Source organism: Sminthopsis crassicaudata, chromosome 1, assembly GCF_048593235.1.
Source record: "Sminthopsis crassicaudata isolate SCR6 chromosome 1, ASM4859323v1, whole genome shotgun sequence".
Classification (NCBI taxonomy): domain Eukaryota; kingdom Metazoa; phylum Chordata; class Mammalia; order Dasyuromorphia; family Dasyuridae; genus Sminthopsis; species Sminthopsis crassicaudata.
This window is the reverse complement of record NC_133617.1, coordinates 40,156,060-40,178,950: the sequence shown is the minus strand read 5'-3', so window position 1 is coordinate 40,178,950 and position 22,891 is coordinate 40,156,060. Positions and strand designations below refer to the sequence as shown.

At 35.7% G+C, this 22,891-nt stretch overlaps 1 protein-coding gene across 2 annotated transcripts in view; it reads left to right on the top strand.

Moving 5' to 3' along the window:
- Positions 1–22,891, top strand: part of TMEM132D (transmembrane protein 132D) — a 944,174-nt gene that overhangs the window by 185,630 nt on the left and 735,653 nt on the right. Inside the window, exon 1 of one of the 2 annotated variants that reach the window (XM_074299475.1) lies at positions 21,650–21,740. The exons of the other annotated variant lie outside the window; for it this stretch is intronic. The gene's annotated coding sequence lies outside the window, so the exon portion shown is untranslated. Of the gene's footprint in view, positions 1–21,649; positions 21,741–22,891 lie in introns of those variants that run through there. 2 annotated transcript variants of the gene reach the window in all.

Sequence of the window (22,891 nt, the reverse complement as noted above, 5' to 3'; positions counted from 1 at the left end):
ACTTCCTGTTGGATTCTTCAGGTATTATTCAACAAACTCAACTGAATGTACCAGTCAACATGAAGACCAGCATTTTCCCTATTATCAAGATACACTTTAATACTATTTTTCAACTTATTAATACAATCTAGGCATCCACAGTATATCTCTTAAATTTTTGATCTTGAGAAGGGCATATCTATTTGAAGGGAGCAAGTAAACCATAAAGAAATATAAAGTCATTATTTTATTTCTTAATGATTCTACAGCTCTTTCTCTCTCTTCTTCCATTCCCTCTTTGGTTTTCTTCTCCTTTTCCTTTCCCTTCCCTTTTGCTTTCTCTTTCCCCCCTACTTTTTCTTTCTTTCTTTTGCCCTTTTGTTTCCTTTTCCTCATTCCTCAATTTGATTTTTTCCTTCTACCATCCATTCAGTCTTTTATTTTTTGAAGGAAAAAAAATGCTGTTATTCCAGGAACAAAATGTCAAGAAATAATTTGAGAGTCAATAAATAATAGCAATGAATATACATATACACAAGCATATATCCTTATATGCAACATCACTATTTATTTGTGCATGTGGATGTGTACATTATGTACACTGGTATGTGTTATGCCCATATGTATACACAGTTGTATGTGTACATTTTAATAAACCTCTATATGCTTATGCAAAAGTATACATATGCACAACTGTATAATTTATGCATGTGTATATATGTACATAAACATATTGACTGTAAAATGCATTTATATATGTATGTATATGTATAAAACATGTATTTTTATATTTATATATAATCATAAAAGTGTTATATACTCTCTCTATATATATATATTCTTCTTTCACTAATACTTTTTTAAAAAATCTCTTTAGTCCTATTCTGATCATCTCATCCATAGTGACATCTACTTTACTGTGGTCTCTTTTTCCATCCTACCTACCCACCAATAGTCAACTTCTCTTTTCTGCTCTCAGTTGCTGCTACCCTTCTGTTTTCATCCTTCTTCTCCCATCTCCCTTGAGATGCAAGAGATCCTGTTCTCTTTTTGAACAGTTCACAAAAGAGATGCAAGAAAGGAGACAGTCTAATGGGTTTGGTTGGAGAAGCACTGACAAGCTGGGTGCAGTCTGTTAACAGAGAAGAATATTATTTCCAGAATAAAGTGAGAGAAATGTATAAACTTATGGTGGGTTAGCTGTCTGAAATGTTAATGGAGGTCTCATTTCTTTTACTTTCAAAGATGTGGAGATTTTTTTCTTTTTTCCCCATCAATTCAAAATATATGAAACACTGTTAAGGCTACAGTTTCAGCTTTTTCTTGCAATGACACCTATTAATCTACCCCTACTTACAATCAGGATTTGGCTCTCTAACTTAATTTAATCACAAGTCACTTCAAACACATCTTGTCCTCCAGGAAACAGTTCTTACTGAAGTTGGGAAAACATTGGTGAGTAGGAGACTAAACAAATGGGAAGTCAGAGAAACAGAGGCTGAATCCTAGTGCTGTTGACTATTTCACCTGGGAAAATAACTAATTAAAAATTTAAATATTTTGTTTATTCTTGAAGACAGATGGCCTGAGTTTCAATGAAGAATAGTAGAAAGAATAAGGAATTAGAGTTAGAGGAGCTTGATTTCCGTCTTAGATGCCATTCAGTATAATCTTGGGAAAGTCAATTTAAGGAGTCATGACATCAGTTTCCTCATAAATCAAATGATGAGAAATGGACAAAGTGATCTCTAAGGTCTTTTTATCTAGCTCTAACTCAATCATCTTAAATTCTCACTGACCTCCTCCCTCTAAAATAGACCAAAAAAAAAAAAAACCAAACAAACAAAAATTACCTCTCTTTTAGGAGAAAGTAAAATAAACCAACTCATTGATCAAATCTAACAATATGGACATTCTTTAAAATATATAGACCATAAAACTGTGCATACCCTTTGATCTATTGGATCTATATTTCAAAAAGATCATAAAAGAGGGAAAAGGATCCACATGTGCAAAAAAAAATTGTCATTGAAATTGAATGGATGTCCATCAATTGAGGAATGGCTGAATGTGTCATGGTATATGAATGTAATGGAATATTATTGCTTTATAAATATAATGAGCAGGCTGATTTCAGAAAATCCTGGAAGGGCTCACATTAACTGATTCTAAGTGAAGTAAGCAGAACCAAGAGAATATTGTACACAGCAACAATTAGGTAATTGGTGATCAACCGGGACAAACTTGGCTTTTCTCAACAATTAAGTGATTCATGGCTATTCTGATAGACTTAGATTAGAAAGTGTCATCCACAGCCAAAGAGAAATTTATGAATGTGGATCAAAGCATAATTTTTGTCTGTTCTTTGTTGTCATTTGTTTGCCTTTTTCTTTATCATACTTTTCTCTTTGGATCTGATTTTTCTTATGCAGTATGATGAATATGGAAATGAATGTGGAAATGTGTTAGAAATAATTGCACATGTTTAACCTATATTGGATTCCTTGCTGTCTTGGGGACTTGAGGGGAGGGAGAGGAAGAAAAATTTAGAATGCAAGTTTTTTCCAAGGTGCATATTGAAACCTATCTTTGCATGTATTTGGAAAAAAATACTATTAAAACATATCTCCCAAAACTTATGTAATTATTGAATAGATGAAGGGAAGGAGGCTGAATTTCAAAGGTTATCCCTTATAAGAGGCCTTTCTTTCCAAAGATGGCCAGCTTGGAGAAGTTTCCCTTCTAAGGAAACCTTAGTTTGTGTTTTTTTGCATGGACTTACTTATCTATGTGTTGTCTCCTCCATAGAATGTATGATCCTTGAAGACAAGGATTATATTTGCTTTTCTGTCAATCTCCAACACTTAGTCTACTGCCTGGCACATAGTAAGTACTTAATAACTTTTTATTGATTGATTGAGGTCAACATTAGCCTCAATCTTCATTAGATTTTGGATCCTCATTCTACTTTCTTTTAAGTTATAGTTAGTGCATAAATTCTTTTCTTGGTTCTAATGGTTGATATTAGAGGCATATTGACTCTCATTTTTGTGATACATGCTATAATAATAATAATAACAATAATAATAACAGTAGTTTAGATTTATGTAGCAGTAATATGTTCCAAACACTGTGCTAAAACCTGAGGGTGCAATTCAATATAACAAGCATTTATTAATTGCTTTCTATATTCCAACTCCTCTTAATATCAGGGGAGATGATTAAATTCAAATCAAAAAGAATTTATTAAGTGCCTACTCTGTGCCAGACACTAAGGAGACAAACTAATAAGCATTTGGGTTATGCTACAGGTACTGTACAGATACAAAGAAAGTTTTAAAAAAACTGATTTTAATCAATAGTAACAAAATTACTCAGCATGACCTTGATATCTGACAGTATATTCTGTTTGTTGGTTCCAAAGTGCTCCCACATTCATGATTTATTTAAATCTTTACAAATTTCCCAGCAAGCAGAGACGCCAAGCATTATTACTCCCATTTTATGGATAGAAGATCTGAGACTGATTGAGGTCAAGTCACTTGCCCAAGGACACATGGAAGATAATTAGCTTTTGGATCCAGGTTTTAAGTTCAATGCTACCACTACCCCCTTTTGCTCCCTAATAACATCTTGTAATCCATCAGGAAATGAGTCCTATTCATTTTGATGGCTTTCTTGGCTAATGACTCCAAAATACAATTTATTGCATTAAACATACAGATACACATACACACACAAGAAAGATATATATAGAGAGAGACAGAGACACAGAGAGAGACAGAAATAGAGGAGACAGAGATAGAAAGAGAGACAGAGACAGAGAGAGATAGAGAGGGAGACATATAAATAGAGAGAGAGATAGAAAAAGGTATAGGAAGAGAGGGGGAGGAGGTTTATATGTGTGAATTAGTGGAAACACTGCTCAATCACTTAAAATATCACCCTTCACTCAAGGACATTGGGATGATTGGTTATACTGCTGAGAAAAAGGTCTTTTTGATGGGAGGTGTACAGGTATTCTGTCTAAAACTCTGCTTGAGTCTTTTGAGAGCTGTAGGGGGCACTCCATCTGTCAGGTTATGGCTTTACCCATCCACCAGCTCACCACCACATCTTTGAGGTCCTCAGAATGTTCTCTCTCTTCCCAACTGATGGTCGTGTCTCACTAAGGGTAAGCCAGACACCTCCCACCCCTCTCCTTCTTCTCAGCTGTCTTCCTGGGCTCAGGCCAAAGGCTTTGAAACAACGAATGTGCATCACAGGGAGAGCAAGTCTTTGATGCCGGTCCAGAAAACAAGCCCTAAGAGAGCCCTGCTGAACACACCTGCTGAGGAGGCTTTGTAACTCCCGTCCAAATATTTCCTTTGTCAGGATGAAATAAATTTGTCATCATAGAGGATAACACTTAATCAAAAGTTTAAAGTTGTGGTAGTGACTGGTTTTAGGCAAATGTGAAACAGCGGGGGCACCCTAGATGAGAAAAATGAGTATCTTCTGGGACAATGGATAGTTTAGGGAGTCTTGTTCAATGTGTCAAAGCTACCTTCTTGTTATAGAATAATTACTACTTAGAAAACTGTATTCTGTATGATCAGTTACTGTTTCTGTGAGATTGCTGAAAAGTCATCTTATGACAAGAAATCTTCAAGGAGAAGAAAGGGATAGAAAAGCTGTAAAATATGATAAAACTATGCATACATTTTTGACTCAAAATACCACTACATAATCAATATCCCAAAGAGATCAAAGAAAAAATGTATTTGTACAAAGTATTTATAGCATCTTTTTATGGGGGAAATAATTGGAAATAAATTAGAGAATGCTTGAATACATTATGGTATATGATGATGATGATGATGATGATGATGATGATGATGATGATGATGATGATGATATACTGTTGTTCTATAAGAAATGATGGGCAAGATGTTTCTGAAAACTTGGGAAGTCTTGTGTGAAAAGTGAATTGAGCAAAACCAGGAGAATATTGTTTGCCTTAACTGTGATATTGTAACAATGATCAACCATGAAAGACTTAGCTAACTGATCAAGACAATGATCCAAGACACTTCCAAATAATGCAGATGAAAAATGCTATCCATCTTTAGAGAAAGAACTGATCAGCTTTGCATGTAAATAAAACATCCTTTATTTTTCTTGTGTGCATATGGTTTTTTTGCAACATAGCTAATATGGAAGCTTCTTCTTTTTCTTTTTTTATTAATTTTTATAATTATAACATTTTCCTTGACAGTAATATGCATAGGTAATTTTTTTTTGCAACATTATCCCTTGTACTCCCTTCTGTTTCTAATTTTTCCCCTCCTTTCCTCCACCCCTTCCCCTAGATGGCAGGCATTCCCATACATATTAAATATCTTATAGTATATCCTAGGTACAATATATATGTGCAGAACTGAATTTTGTTGTTGTTGTTGCAAAGGAAGGATTGTATTTGCAAGGTAAAAATAATCTGGGAAGAGAAACAAAACAAAACAAAACAAACAAAAAAAAACAATGCTCACAGTTTACACTCATTTCCCAGTGTTCCTTTTCTGGATGTAGCTGATTATGTCCATCATTGATCAATTGGAATTGGATTAGCTCTTCTCTATGTTGAAGATATCCACTTCCATCAGAATACATCCTCGTACAGTATCATTGTTGAAGTGTATAATGATCTTCTGGTTCTGCTCGTTTCACTCAGCATCAGTTGATGTAAATCTCTCCAAGCCTCTCTGTATTCCTCCTGCTGGTCATTTCTTACAGAACAATAATATTCCATAACCTTCATATACCATAATTTACCCAACCATTCTCCCATTGATGGGCATCCACTCAGTCTCCAGTTTCTGGCCACTACAGAGAGGGCTGCCACAAACATTTTGGCACATACAGGTCCCTTTCCCTGCTTTAGAATTTCCTTGGGATATAAGCCCAGTAGTAGTACAGCTGGGTCAAAGGGTATGCACATTTTGATAACTTTTTGGGCATAATTTCAGATTGCTCTCCAGAATGGTTGGATTCTTTCACAACTCCACCAACAATGCATCAGTGCCCCAGTTTCCTCACAGCTAATATGGAAGCTTCTTTTGTAGGATTTGTTTTGTATGTAAAAATCAAGAACTTGGGATTTTTCAAAAAAGAGAGAGAGAAAAGAATAGAAAGCTCCTACCTGCCTCTGTTTCTTCTTCAGAGACAGTCTAGCAGCAGCAACCAAGATAATGAAGGGCCTTGAAGCCATGGTGGGGAAAGACTTAAGGGAAAACATGTGGTTAAAGTGATAAAGAGAAGATTTGGAAAGAGGTGGTCTTTAAAACTGCCTTCAAATAATTGAAGGATTGACTGTTCAATGATATAGTAGATTATTGGGTATGGAGTTAGGAAGACTTGAATTCAAATCCTACCTTGGATATTTATTAACTATGTGATTCTGGGTAAATCATTCAATTTCTTTCAGCCATAGTCTCTTCATCTATTTATCATCTACCTCACAGTTGTTGTTTCTAGGATGAAATGACAAAATAGAAATAAAATGCATTGTAAACCTTAAAGGACCATTTAAATGTTTTTCTATTATTAGTGATTAGCAATTAAATTATTATTAATATATTCTTTGTTGTTATAGTTATAGAAAGAGGGACTATACTTCTTGGTCGCATAGGATAGAATTTCACTCTCTTCCATTTGTAAGGGAGAATTCTATTCTAATTTCTACTCAATAAGAATCTCTCTGCTACAAACTCCTGATAAACAATCATACAACTTTTTCTTAAAGGCATCTATGGATAGATAGCCCACTACCATTCAGAGAAGGTCATTCTGCTTTTGGGTTACTCTAAATATTAAGAAGTGTTATTTGGAAATCAAGTATAAAACTGCCCTGTCTGCAACTTCTAACCCATCACCTTCAGGGGCTGAACTGATCAAAGCTAATCTTTCTTCCACATGACAGCCCTTAAAGTACTTGAAAGCAGCTCTCCTGCCTCCTCTAAGTCTTCTTTCCATTCCAAAACATAATTACTTTATCTGATCTTCATTTGGCATGAACTTGAGGTTCTTTATCATTCTGGCTGCCCTTTTCTGAATAATATACTTGCCAATGGCCTTCTCAAACTGTAGCACCCATGGAGTCATTGCCAACATCATCATCATTCCCCTCCTCCTCGTCCTCATTATCATAATCGTCATCATTGTAACTAACATATATATGTGTATTTATACATTTACATGCAGTAGACATATATAGGTAGGCAGATAGTTCTTTAAGCTTTGAAAAGTGCTTTATATATTATATATAATATTATATTATTAATTATATTACTATATTATTATATAATTGTTATATTACAAACATTACACATAAATTATTTGCTTTATATGTTATCTCATTTGATCTGCACAACAACCCTATAAGATAGATGGCATTATTTACAGATGAAAAAACTGAGTATGGAGTTAAAGACTTTGCCCATGGTCAAGCAGCTGAGTGTCTGAAACTGGATTTGAACTCAGGTCTTTCTGAATTCAAGTTCAGACCTTAATGCATTATTTCAATTTGTTACCAACAAGAAATGACAATAGCGCTCCACAGTGGTCAGACTAAGATAGATGGCAGAAAATAAATGGCCTCCTTATTCTTGCAAGCTATCACTCTTTTATTGCTGTGCAATAACATTTAGCTTTTTTTTTTTTTTTTTTTTTTTGGTATGTTAGGCCTATAATCTACTGTGTCCCCCAGATCTTCTTCAGATAGACTGCTACCCAACAATGCCTCATCCATCTTGTACTTTGTATGATGTTTCCCCTGTTTGATTGCAAACTTCTTGAGAGCAGGGACTTTTTTTGTTTCTTTTTGTACTCCAGGTATTTAGCACACATCTGAAATACAGTAAGAACTCAATAAATGCTAATGATTGGTTGATTATATTTGGCAGTGACTTTTTTTACCTGTTTATTCCTATAAAATTTTATCTCATTAACTTTAGCCCAATATTTGAGCCTCATTACTTATCTAGCAATGTAGCTATAAGCATATAACCTCTGTCTTTATAAAAGTCATTAATGAAAACATTCTATAACATATGGCCATCATAGACCTCTGGAGAACTCTACTGGATGGAAAGGGACCCACATGTGCAAGAATGTTTGTGGCAGCCCTTTTTGTAGAGGCAAGAAACTGGAAACTGAATGGATGTCCATCAGTTGTAGTTGAAAAAGTCATGGTTTATTAATGTTATGGAATATTATTGTTCTATAAGAAATGATCAGCAGATGATTTCAGAGAAGCCTGGAGAGACTTACCTGAACTGATGCTAAGTGAAGTGAGCAGAACCAGGAGATCATTGTACATGGCAACAAGAAGATTATACAATGATCAATTCTGATGGACGTGGCTCTTTTCAACAATGAGATGATTCAAATCAGTTCCAATTGTTTAGTGATGAAGATAACCAAATACACCCAGAGAGAAGACTGTGGGAACTGAGTATGGTTCACAACATAGAATTTTCACTCTTTTTGTTTTTGTTTGCTTGCATTTCATTTTGCTTCTCTTTTTTTCTTGTGGGGCACCATAATTGTATAACTATAACTACATATAAATATATATATATATATATATATATTTGGTTTCTAAAATATATTTCTACCATATTTAACATATATTGGACTACTTGTCACATAGGGGAGGGCATGGGGGAGGGAGGAAAATTGGAACACGGGGTTTTGCAAGAGTTAATGTTGAAGAATTTTTCATGTACATGTTTTGAAAAATAAAAAGCTTTAATAAAACATATTGGTAGCATTTCCTTGATGTATTAGTTTAAGTGGAGGAGTTTCTTTTCTGTACCTCTCCTAGATTGTGAGTTTGACTCCTCCCATGACTTAGATGAGATAAGAGACAATAATTCTATTCCTTTCAGTGAGGATGACTAGGTCTTACCATCTGCCCTCCACTTTTTCTTAATGTCTTCCAGGACTCACCATTTGCCATGCAGTCTTCTGGTATTGTAATTTCCTTATATAAGCACCCCTAGACCTTGCTGTTCATCCTATTATAAGACTCTTAGAAATTCCATTCTGTTTATCCTATAGTGGATTTTTTTTCATGTATTGTTTCTCCCAATTAGAATGTGATATCTTTAAAAGCATGAATGATATAAAATTTTCTATTTGTACGCCCAGGACACAAAACAGTGCTTGGTACATAGAGAGTGCTTAATAAATGTTATTATATTTTCCTGTACTCCTTCTTTCCTCTCTTTCTCTTTTTTCCTTCTGTCACATGGAAGTAAAAGTCATAATGTGGTTTTGTGGAGCTTTTCACACAACTTCCTTATCCTTAGCTGTTTATTAACCATTTCTTTAATACATAATTCACTTATTTATTACAGTTTATATCTCTTCTGTTTTTGGAATATTGAGACATTTGACTCTGAGTCTGTTGGCAGACCTGGGAGCAGTGCATGGAGATTACAAAGAGGGAGATTGACATTCGTTGTACAAGAAACTTCCTAACAATTAGAGATGTCCAAAATGAAAATGAGCTGCCTTAAGTGGTCGAGGACTCTGCCTCACTGGCAGGGGATAGATGATAATTTTTTACAGAGACAGTAAAGAGCATTCTGATTAAGGTATGGATTAAATTAGATGATTTCTGGGAACCCTTTCAATTATGACATTCTGTGATTTTTTTGTATCATCTGAATTCTATGGAAGGATTTCAGGAAACAATTGTTTTCCTGACTACCCTCTTGAAAGAATAGTTTCAAGATTTAATTCCCTAGATATTGCTAAATATAAGATAGTAGATGGGATATGTGTGGGGTAATCATTAATTTTTATTCCATGCTCTGGAAAAGGTATTGTTCAAACTCAAACAGAATTCTCTCTTGAATGCTTTTTTAATCATTTGCATGGTATTTCTTGAATATTTAAAAAGTATCAGGTGGCTTTGTTTTTATATGGGTCAGGTCGCACTTTGATGCAAATATTCAATGGTTTTCACTGTTTTTTTTGTCTTCACTGAAATGGCAAATATGAACCAATATTTAGGGAGTTAAAAAAAAGCAATAATAGAAAGTGAAAGTAAATGGATGAATAGAATATAGTTACTGTAATTCATGTTCATGATACAAAAGAATAGAGATGAAATCATTTCTGGGAGCTTTCACCTGGCTTCCTTCTCAGATCTTAATCAATAGACTGACAATAAACCATTCTTCAGACACGAATCTCTGATGATCAGTAGGACTGACATATGTGGATATAAAAGCTGTATTAGAATAAAACAGAATGGGAAATAGAGTTGTTTGTGGCTCACTTGGACCTTAAAAACAATTTTCACTATAATTACAAGGTTAGAAGAGAGGGAAGAGATGGTAAGTATAACTCACTGAAAGGGGTACTGAAAGGAATTTATAGGTGAAAATATCTGTCTGATATATTTTAAATAGAGGACAAAGTGGGGGAGAAGAGAAAAGTAAGAAGGAAGAGAGGAAATACATTAAGGAGGAAGCAAAGAAAAGAAGAAAAGGAAGGAAGATAGGGATTGGGAAAAAGTAATGAAAGAGAAGCAGGGATAAAAAGGAAGTAGGGGGGAGGAAAGAAGGAAGGATGGAAAGAAGGAAGCAAACAGGATAAAATGAGCAAGGAAAGAAAGGAGGAAAGTAGGCAAGCAAGGAGGAATAAAAAGGAATAAAAAAGAGAACAAGGGAAGCAAAGTAAATAGTTAGGTCATGTTCCCCCTCACTGCTGATTGTCCCCTGGAGTCTTTTTCAGTTTGGAATTCCAATCCTCAATTAAAACAAGAGGTATCTGATTTAGGATAATGCTGATGTTACAGTATGTGTCTCATTGATCACTAGATGTCCTTTTTTAAGAGGGGGAGATGAAGTCATCTTTTCAGGAGCATCATTTTTCTGTGTATTTAAGGGTTATGTTTATAAATTGCATTCAAGTTCTACTTTGGAATATTAGTGTAAAACCACTCTTAGTAGAGAGTAGGGCTTCTCTTGATGTCTTTTTTTGGAAATTTCCCCCTCATTGCTTCTAGTTCTCTTCTCTGGGGAAATGAAGACAGGACTAATTAAGTCTCTCTGGAATAAAAATAAGCTTACTAATAAAAGCTCAGCTTACTAAGGTAATCCACAATCTGACTTCAATGGACAAATCAATGGTCACTTTATTTGTGGAGTCTTCTCTGATTCTCTTTGGGTTTTCTTTCCCCTATCTTTTATTGGAATTTAATGAGTCCTAACTTCAGATGAAATGCAGAGATTGCTATTTCTTTCCTTTGTGACTTTGCTCATTGAGTGTTTCAATTTTGGACTCAAGTCCCCATTCTCATCTTTATTTCATGTAACCTTACTCCTAAGCCTAGCTTGAGTACCTTTTCCTTAACCATCTTTCTTGGATGTCCTACCAATCAAAAATGGTTGCTTATTTTCTTCCTATGTAAAATCAGGGATTGAATTAAATGATTTTGAAGGTATTTTTCATTTTTAACATTCAATGTTTAAAACCTTTTCAAGTTTCAACATTATACCTTTCTTCACTTAACAAATATTTCTTAAGTATATACTGATGTATGTACTAGGCATTATATTAGGTTCCTGGGGACAAAACAAAAACAAAGAAGCTTCATGGAAGGAAATTTTATGTTCAGTGTTCTAAGGTTCATCCCATCTTTTATGTTCCATGTTCCAAATTTTGTCCTTCCCATCGACAATCTATGTTCTAAGGATGTTCCCAACTCTGATACTGACTTCTGTGGTCTAAGGCTCCTTTTCAGCTATGAATAAATGGGAGAAAAACACTTAATAAATATTCTCTACATTAAGACAGATATGCTAAGAACTAGGGAGAGGAATTTTTAAGAAAAAAGAAAGAAGAAAAGAGGATAATAAGCATTTTTTATACTTCTTATGAGGCAGGGACTATACTAAGTGCTTTATGAACACTTATTTAATCCTCACAACTCTGGGAGATAGGTGCTATTATCCATTTTACGGGAAAGGGAACTAAAACAAACAGAGGTTAAGTGACTTTGTCAACGTCACTAAGCTAATAAATATCTGAGATCAGATTTGAATTTAGGTCTTCCTGTGTCTAGGTCTAGAAATCTGTCCACTGTGCCGCTTAGCTACCTTAATGGTATGGAAGTGGTTATTCAAAGGCTAATCTGACAGAGAATGATCTCTGGTAAGTCTTGCCAAGAAGTACAGGAATTGTCCTCTGAAAATAGAGAGCTGCCACCTGAGAGACCCATCACCATGTAGGCTAGTAGAGGATAATGAAATTTTGGCCATAAGAAATTTCAAATAGCAGCTACCAAGTTGTAGAAGAGCTGTCCTCTCTAGCAGTGCTGAATTTGAAGTTACAGGACTGAGTTGAATTCAATATTTCTACTGTGACTTTGAGTAAATCCCTTATACTAAATGGTTGGACTTATCTGTTAGGTCCCTTTCACTTCTAAATATAGCACTTATTTATATCAAAGTATCCATATGTATGTTATCATATGTCCTTAAAATGTTGAAAGATGTGCTATGATTTTCAAGAACATAGAGTTTGAACTTTAAGTGATCTCAGAGACTATAACATGAAAGGATCACAGATTTAGGATGAGAAGGGAGCTCATTGCCTGTGATCTTTCAGAGGCCGTGTTTTAACCTACATAATACAATATCCTACTACCATTAATCTATGTCATCTGGTACAGGTGTAGGAGAGGTAGACTAATTTGTGGTGGGGTGTGTGTGTGTGTGTGTGTGTGTGTGTGCATTCAAATGTGCCTGTGTATGCTCACATGTGTGTGGGGAAGAGAGAGAATGGTCTAGTCTTCTTAAAGTTCACAATGGTGCCATCCAGATGGTGCCTCAGAGCTCAGAGGTGCCACATTGTTCCCTTCTTCTTCCTGCCTTAACTATGCTGAATAGAATTCTTCACTAGAGAGTGTAATACTATTTGAATTGAGGACCTCTGGCTGTTTGTAAAGCTGTGTTGGGGCTTCTGAAACGAGGCAATTCTAGTTCAGCACACAATTGCAGCACTGCTGGGGAACAGCCCAGACAGGGTAATCTGTGGATGTCTGACAACTCAAAAACAGGACACCTGCTGTATGTGCTTTTATATTAATTGTTTACACACTTCTTTCCATGGCCCTCTTCCCCCTTGCTACCAACTCTTTCCTACTTGAGCTTCCCTCCCTATTTCTTATATCATTTCCTGGACCTTTAATAGTAGCTTTGTTCTTAAAAAGCAAGCAAGAGGAAATAGTTTTGTCCTTTTTTTGGAAACCAATTTAATCATTGAACTAATTAAACTTTAATGTAAATATTTTTAAAGCATAAGGTGCAGTACTACTTATTTTAATATAGAATAACTTAATGCAGCAACTTTGTTGTAGATTGAGAATAAAGGCAAATAGGAACTGGATGCTCTAAAAGCATTCCAACTCTTGAGCAAGAAATTCTGCATCTTCAGGATTGGATTGGATTTTTAACACAATTTCATTGAACCTTCAAAGGGTGACAAATGCCAGAATGGAAAGGGAAATTAACTTGGATTTAAGACACTTAGATATTTCAGAGGATAAAGTGTTAGAACTATGGTTGGGAAAGCCCAAGTTCAAGTTTGACCTCAGATATTTAATAGAAGAAGTTTTATCTCTGGACCTCAGTTTTCTTATTTGTAAAATAACATGAGAATAATAACACCAACATACCAGCATTGTTTTGAGGATAAAATAAGATCCTTTACAAACCTTAAAGTGTTATGTGACGAAGATGACAACAACAACAGCAACAACAACAACAACAACTGCTGCTGCTGCTGCTACTACTAATACAATTACTACTACCACCAGAACTATCCCTACCAATACCATTTACCTCCTCTTCTTCCTCCTCTTTCTTCTTTCCTCCTCCTTCTTTACCTCTTTCACCATTATTGCTGCTGCTTCTCTTCCTCCTTCTCTTCCTCTTCCTCCTTCTATTCTTCTTCTTTCTTCTTCACCTCCTACTTGACTGCTACTATTCAGGAGAGACTTGAGTTTGAATTCTACATCTGACAGTTTCTACTTGTGTCCTGATGCATAAGTAACCTGACCTCTCTAAGCTTTAGTTTTCACACCTGAAATATTAAATAATCCTACTTATGTTGCTCAGATAATAATAAATGTCCTAGTATCAATTGTGTTAATATATTTTCAACTATTATTTCACTCACCTTACATCTATTGAAATTCAATTCAATTCCACTTCTCTAGGATCAAGTTTTTTTTTCATTTGTTAAATAAGGGAGTTGCACTTTGATGATCTTTAAAGTCTTTTTTGTTGTAAATCCTTGCCTGTATGACTTATTAAGAACAATACATCATTCACTCAGTTTCAGAAGTGGAATTTAGACCCAGATATCCCTTATTGCAAATATAGCATTCTGTTCTAGTTGAAAATGGTTAATTCTCTCATAAATTTTTTATTAAAGATCTGTTGTTCATTTCAAATGCATGTATTAAAAGATAACATTTATAGATGGAAAGGGTTTTATAGCTCATTGGCCATAAAATATGTTGCATCTGATGATCTCTAAAATCTCTTCAGCTCTTACATTTCTAGAGAAATGAATGGTCACCTACAGTCACATTATATGAGGCAAAACTGAGTCTAGAACTCTGATCTCCTTATAGTTTAGATTCTTTCTCTTCTGCTCTGCTGCTATATAACCAGATTATTCTATTTCCTATTACAATCCTCCCAAGTACAGTTTTTGTTCTACTCTATTATGCTGCTATACATCTACTCTATCCTCCAGTTCCCTTGGTGACCAATGGATTGCACTTTTGAAAAGACTGGCCAGAGCTGCAAATTTATTGTGTGATCAGGAGATGGCTTATTTTTCTCTATGTGAAGCTAATCTATTTAAACTGAAACTCATAGCCCTTAACCTCATTAGCACCGGTTCTAATCAGCCAAGTGAACCCATGCCAACATAGAATTTCACAAGAGAAGCTAAAGGAAACAAATGGGATATGATGAGATGGGAACTCTGAAAGATGTTACAAAGTTCTTTGAGATATATCTGAGTGTTAGGTTCTTACTAAGTGCTAAGTTGGTACTTAAACAATTCTCTAGCTCAGAATTCACACCTTTAGTTCAAACTTTTAAGGGAGTTTTCACCTTAAAGGAATACTTTAAAGAAGCAAATTCATTGGCTGTAGGAGTTTCCACAAGCACCTGGGAGTACTCACAAGCCCATTCTCTGGGAGGCAACATTGAGCCTGGAGAGCAGTGGGACATTGAGTTTGGCCAACAATCTGGATTGAGTTAAAGAGAAGACGTCCCATGGATTTGCAAGTCCAGAAATCTCACACTTTTGGAGGGGAAGGCTCCAGAAGCCTCCCAAGAAACCTGCTCACAGAGAAAAAGATTATACAGAAAAGAAACCTCCTCCCAGAGAAGGATTACAACTGAGAGACAAAAGGAACATTATACCTAAGGAATGGAAAGGTATAGCAAAACTGGACAAAGGTAAACTTTGGGAGGTATATAGCCCATTGAATTTGACTTTGATTCTTGGAGGTGGGGAATATGAGGAATCTTAGAAAATATTTAAGGGGATAGTTATTTACTATCTAGAAAAGGACCATAGGGGATCATTGTGTCTTCATTAGTCAACCAAAAAGCATTATTAAATGCTTATTATTAAGTGCTGATTATCAAGGACCTGTGCTTTACACTAGGAATATGAAGAAAGGAAAAGTGAGAAAATATCAAGAAGAGATTTGATTAAAAAAACACACAAACAAACAAACTTATTTTCTCTGTTGATGGGGTTATTAGGCTGGGCGACAAGGAAATTCTATAGCTATAATATTTCTTGGCTTTAACAAACCATCCTATTCTTGTGGTGGAAATAGAAAAAGGAGCCTTGGATGATTATGATGATGATTTTTTAGCATTTGTATAGTATTTCAAGGTTTCAAAATGTTTTACATATATGAATTCATTTGTCATCATGATAACTCTACGAGGTAGATGTGATAATTTTACCCATTTTACAGAAGAGAGAACTGATGTGTGGAGAAGTTAAGTGTCTCTAAAAGTCGGTCTTCCTAACTTCAGTCCAGCATCTATTTCCCTATACCACTTAAATGTTTACTACAGAATTGGTTCAGTGGCCAGACCCAAAGGAAAATCATTAATGTCGCCATGTGAACTTAGAGAAAAATCATTAGTAGAGTGTCTTGAAGATCAGTACTTGAACTTGCATTATTTGACATTTTCATTCATGATTTGGATTAATATAGAGATGACATGTTTCATCAATTGAAAGAGATAACTGACATATTGAATGACAAAATCTAAAAAAAAGATCTAGATTGGATTGAATGTTGGATTGAATTTAATAAAGCAAAATATAATAGAATTAATTATAAGTTTTGTTCTTGAGATAAAAAAAATCAACCTCGTAAGTAAAAGCTTGAAAGATATGAATATGTATATAGCAGTGTGTGTGGAAAAAAAGGCCTGGGGATTTTACTGAATTGAAAGCTCATTGTGCATATACTAATATTATGGTGGCCAAAATACCACTGAAAATTTGGCATTTAAGAGAATCATAGTATCTAGGACCAGAAGGGTCATTGTTTTATGAACTGATCAGAACATACTTGAATTGTAGTGAGGATGATTAGGGCAACCTTTGGAGCATCTTCCTTGGCTCTTTACTAAGGGGCTGTGCTGGTATGGCACAATGCACTCTGGATTGGTCCTCAGTGTTTATGGATACAACTGAAGAGATAGGAAGTGGTCAGAAAGATCTGAGCTAAAATCCAGCATAATATATCATAATATATCAATATATCAATAATATAATATATGTTATCATAATATATCAATATCTATCTATGTATGTGTATAATGCAAATACACAATACATGTATAAACATGTATATGTGATAATAACTAACATTTATATAGTGCACTTATATATATCAGATACTGTCTTAAGCTTTTATTATCTCATTTTTTAATTATCCCATTTGATCCTCACAACAATCCTGGGAAGTAAATACTAGTATTATTACCATTTTTCAATTGGAGCACAAGGTTTTGCAGGAGTCAATGTTGAAAAATTATCCATGCATATGTTTGAAAATAAAAAGGTTTAATAAAAAAGAATGTAAGATCTTTGAGGGCAGAGGCTATTTTAATTTTGCTTTGTCTCTTGAGCACCTAGTGTAATATTTTGTGCCTGATAATCAGTTAGTAATTTTTTTTTGATTGAACAATTGGGTTCCCTATTTGCTAAGTTTCAACAAATTTTCAGTATAAAGGATGCTTTGGATACTTACTACTTTTGCTATTCTGGACAAGTTATATGATCCCTGTGAGTCTTAGTTTCTCCATCTATATAACATAATGGAAGAGGATCATTCTAGATAGCTTCCAAAATACAAGCTTTGTTTTGACCCTGTGATCCTTTGACCCTACTTTCAAAAGTCTATTAGGGAAGTGTAATGTTATTTGTAGAACTCTGTTTTATAAGACAGATTCTTAGTCCTCAACAACCTAGCTTTCCACCTATGAAGAGAATTAAGACCTGTTCACAAATAGCTACTGTACAGTTTGTACAGTATATATGATGAGGGTCCTAGAAAACTTCAGAAACCTAGAAAAGTTCAGAGATCAACGAGACCATTTCTGAATGGAATGATCAGGGAAAGCTTCATTGAGGAAATTGCCTTTGAGGTGAACCACAAACAGTGGATAAAGCTTTGATAGGAAGTGTTAGGAGGAAGGGTAGTCCTTCCTCTAGGTTGTATATTGTATTGTATATTGGCTGTCATTTCTCAGTCATGTCTAGCTCTTTGTGACTCCATTTGAGTTATCTTGGCAGAGATAGTGAATGGTTTGCCATTTCTGTGTCCAGCTCATTTTACAGATTGGGAAACTGAGGCAAATAGGGTCAAATGACTGGCCCAGAGTCACATAGCTAAAGTCTGAGGTCTTTTTTGAACTCTAGAAAATGAATCTTTAGGACTCCAGGCCTGGCATTCCATCCACTGTGCCATCCAGATGCCCACTCTACATTAACAGAGACATAGAAAAATGCATTGTTATTGTTGTTTGTTCTTCTCTCTTGAAGACTACCATGACATCAGGGAGATGATGCTGTGACATGCAAGTGAATTGGATTTGAGTGAGGGAGGGCTGGGCAAGGTCACCAATCTTACTTTCTCTTCCAGAACTATCTGGGTCCCAGTTATAGATCAGGATGATCAAACATGGCCCTGCATGCAGGTAATTATGTGTTCACAGAATGGTGAGTGGACAAGGAGAGCCCTTATATTTAGAGGAATAACGAGAAAGAACACTAGAAAAGGCAGATGGATACAAGTAATAAAAACAATGATCTAAGGAATCTGGACTAAGTTTGGGTTTAGAGGAGCTATAGATGGTCTGGAGGAGGGAAATAATGGGGTCAGCCTTTCTTAATAGGTATCCTTGCAATTACTAGCTTGGAATTTGAGGCAAGTTCTCTAATCTCTGTGGGTTTCAGTTTTCCCCATCTGAAAAATGAGAGGGGTTAGACTCAATTACCTGTAAGGACCTTTCCAGCTCTAAATCTAGGATTCTGTGATGAGTGATGAAGGCCTGAAGCAACCTGGTGCACATAGAAATCACAGTCATAAATTCAGGACTGGAAGTGACCTGAGAGGCAATTTAGCCCAATGTCCTCATTTTATGGATGCAAAACCTGAGCCTCAGTGATGCTTACTGATTTTTCCAAGGTTGTATAGGCAGTAAGTGTTAGGGAGGGGATCTGAACAATTAATTACTCCTCCTCAAGGATGGAAACCTTAACTGTGCCAGAAATCATACATCCTAGGGCAGCAGTAGGAGATGGGATTTGAACTCAGATTTCTAATTCCAGTATTCAGTCCATTATACAACATAACCTCATGTTTGCTATGTTCAATATCTTTTAAAAATGAAGACAGTAGTTTAAGGATCACTAGGGGCCACAGCAGACAAAACAGCAATTCCAGAATCAGGAGGGAGGACCTGAATTCAAATCCACTTACTTTCTGCATGACCCTGGACAAATCACTTAGCCCTGATTGCCTCAAAAATAGATCAAAGAAGAGTAGGGGTAGAAATTATTTTTTGCATCAAGTCTTGTGAAGGCTTAGAAGAATACTCAAAGTGGTAGCTGGATGGTGCAGTGGATAGAGCACAGGTCCTGGAGTCAGGAGGACCTGAGTTCAAATTTGGCCTCAGACAGTTAATACTTCCTAGCTGTGTGACTCTGGGGAAATCACTTACCCTAATTGCCTTAGCAAAAAAGAATAACCAAATCTTAAGGTCCAAGATAAGATTACCTTTGCAAGGGAAGATAAGCTAGTTCCTTGAGATAGAGTCAAGAAGACCTGAGTTCAAATTTTTGCTAAGTTACTAACCAACTTTGTGTTCCTGAGCAAGTTATTTAACCTCTCCTAACCTCAGTTTTCTCATATGTAAAAATGCAAATAATAGTAGCACCTACATCAAATATAACACATGGAAAGCGCTTTGCAAACCTTAAAGCACTATATTGATGCTGTTTTAAATGTTGTATTTACTTTTCTAAATTTAGAGGAAGGGAGGAGATTGTGAAAGGTCGTATTGAATTTGAAGCCAGATGACCAGGTTTGTGATCTCAGTCAGATCACTTGTCCCTGTATGTCACTTTAAGGAGAGCTTGGATGATGTGACTTCTAATATTCTCTCTGGTTCTAAATCTTTGATTCTTTGATCCCAAGACAAATTTGCTCCTTGTTTATGACTAGAAATAAGTTTTATGAATCTTTGTGGCAGCCCTCTTTGTAGTGGCAAGAAACTGGAAACTGAGTGGATGCCCATCAGTTGGAGAATGGCTGAATAAATTGTGATATATGAATATTATGGAATATTATTGTTCTGTAAGAAATGACCAACAGGATGATTTCAGAAAGGCCTGGAGAGACTTATATGAACTGATGCTGAGTGAAATGAGCAGAACCAGGAGATCACTATACATGGCCACAACAAGATTACACAATGATCAATCCTGGTGGAGGAGACTTTCTAACAATGAGATAATTCAGGCCAGTTCCAATGGTCTTGTGGTGAAGACAGCCATCTACACCCAGAGAGATGATTGTGGGAACTGAGTGTGGATCACAATACAGCATTTTCATTCTTTTTGTTGTTGTTTGCCTTGTTTTGTTTTCTTTCTTATTTTTTCCTTTTTGATCGGATTTTTCTTGTGCAGCAAGATAATTATATAAATATGTATACATATATTGGATTTAACATATATTTTTACCATGTTTAACATATATTGGATTACTTGCCATCTAGAGCAAAGGGTGGGAGAAAGGGGGAAAACTTGGAACATGAGGTTTTGCAGGGATCAATGTTGGAAAATTATCCATGCATATGTTTTGAAAATAAAAAACTTTAATAAAAATAATATTTCATGGCAAAATCACTATCCCAGTTTTGCTCAGTCTATTAAAATGAACTTCAATTTCTCTGAAGCTGATGACAAGCCAACAGATCTCCTAATATCATTTTCTTTAAAACCCAAGATGCCTTCCCCCTTTGATGTATTAAAGAACTGAGGTTTCCCCCACCTTGCTCTCTCCTGTGTCACCCTAGTGTTCTGAGGTACTAATAATCAATTCTTTTATGGGTCTCAGGGATAGTAAGCTTACTTTTGGTCTTTTATATCAACTCCAGGAACATAATTGGCATTTTTGGATTTTTGTAATAAGTAACATTCACTGTAGGTCAAGCCCTTAGCTTTTTTTTGACACTAAACATTGAGGTCAGATGCTCAATGAAAGGACTAATAGGCCATTTGTGGAATAAAGCTACAAAAATTAGTTCCCTCTGAGTGACGTCCGCCATGACCTCATGTTCCTTGTGTCTGTAAGTGGAAAGAGCTAAGGTTGCTGCCCCGAAATATGTAATTTATCGCACAATTAAAGTTTGTGCCCTTGAGAAACAGAGGTCAGATATTCAGACAGAAAGGTCCTTGGGCTTTGGGGCCTGCGATTAATGTTTAACGGAGTGTGTCTTGGTTGCTTACTTTTGCAAAGGAATGAAAAGCCTGCTTGACAGTTAGCCCAAAGAAATGCTGGGCATTACAGCTATAAGATATGATCTGTAGCACTGAGGTGAGTAAAAAAATGATTGATAGATCTCTTCCAAGAAATCAGCTACTTTGAAGATCATCTCCTTCTTACTTTTGTTTGAACTTTGCACATTCTGTCTTTCCTGCATAGAATCTTCTCCCATTACACTTTCATTTCCTGGAACCCTGAAGTCCCTTGAAGGCTCAGCTCAATCACCCATCTCCAATTGGAACCCTTTCCTAACTCCTCTAGTTAATAGTGCTCCCTCTATCCCCCCCACCTGAAATTATTGCATATTTTGGATTAATTTTGGTATGACTTTTATATATTAATCAATTTATTATGAATTTATTGTTTATTATATCTTATTATATATGTATTTATTTTGTATGAATTTTGATTTGCTTATATGTACACAAGTGACTCCTGCCCCTACTCTAACAGCATGTAAATGCCTTGAGAAGAGAGAAAGTTTGTTTTTTTTTCTTTCTTTCCCCAGTGTCTCTCACAGAATCTCAATCAATTGGTATTTATTAAGAACTTATCACATGTCAGGTACTCTGCTAAAACCTGGGAATTCAAAAGAAAGGTAAAAAGCTCCTGCCCTTAATGATTTTATATTCTAGTGGGGGAAACAACAAATAAATAAATGAGTATGTGCAAGATATACAAAAAGTAAAAGGAAAGCAACCTCCATAGGGAAGGCTTAGATATCTTGGGTGACTGGGGAGTTCTGCAGAATAGAGCATATTATTTGAATCTTGAAAGAAATCAGGAATTTCTAGAGAAGAAGTAAAGGGGAGGAATATTTCAGATATAAGAAACAGTCAGGACAAAGACTCAGAGATGTGAAGGGAAGGCTCATGTATAAAGAATAGCAAATACTATAGTAAGCAATGGCATAAAGACTTGGAAGAAAGTATGAGAAGATAGAAAGATAGGAAGGGTTCAGATTGTGAAATGCCATAGAAATCTATATTGGAAATAAGAGAGAACCATTGGAGTTTATGAACCAGGAGGATGGGGTGGTAGAGCTGGGCTTTAGGAAAATAACTTTGGCAGCAGGGTAGAGAATGGATTAGTGTGGTAAATGACTTGTCCAGGAGGCCAAGTAGAAGCCTTTTATAATGGTTCAGATGAGAATTATGAAAGCATGAAACAGGGTAGTGGCTAAAAAAGTTAAGCTTTGGAAACAGAATAGGCTCATGGAGTAAGAGTGAGGAATTAAGAATGACACAGAGCTTGTGAATCTATATGACTGAGAGAACAGTTGATGCCCTTGATAATAATAGAGAAACTTAGAAGGGGAAAGAGTTAGAGTTTGGAGGTGGGGATAATGAGTGCTATTTTAGACAGGTTGAGTTTGAGATTCCTACATGACATCCCTTTCAAGATGTCTAATAGGCAGTTGAAAATGAGGGTTAGATCTTCTAAAATAAACTAAGGCTGCCTATTATAGTCTGGGAATCATTTGTAGAGAGCTCATGACTGAACACTTGGGATTACCAAGGAAAATAATATAAAGAAGAGATGAGGGCCCAAGACAGAGCCCTTGGGGGATATTGGGGGATATCTGAATCCAGGAAAAAAAAGGAGCTCACCCAGAAGCCAAAAACTAGATTACCATGTGTTTAGAACAGGTATTGTTGTTGTCTGTCTTTAGTTCTCAAAAATGACTGTGATGCCAGGAAGAAGATGCCATGATATGCAAGGGAATTGAACTTAAATGAGATAGGGCTG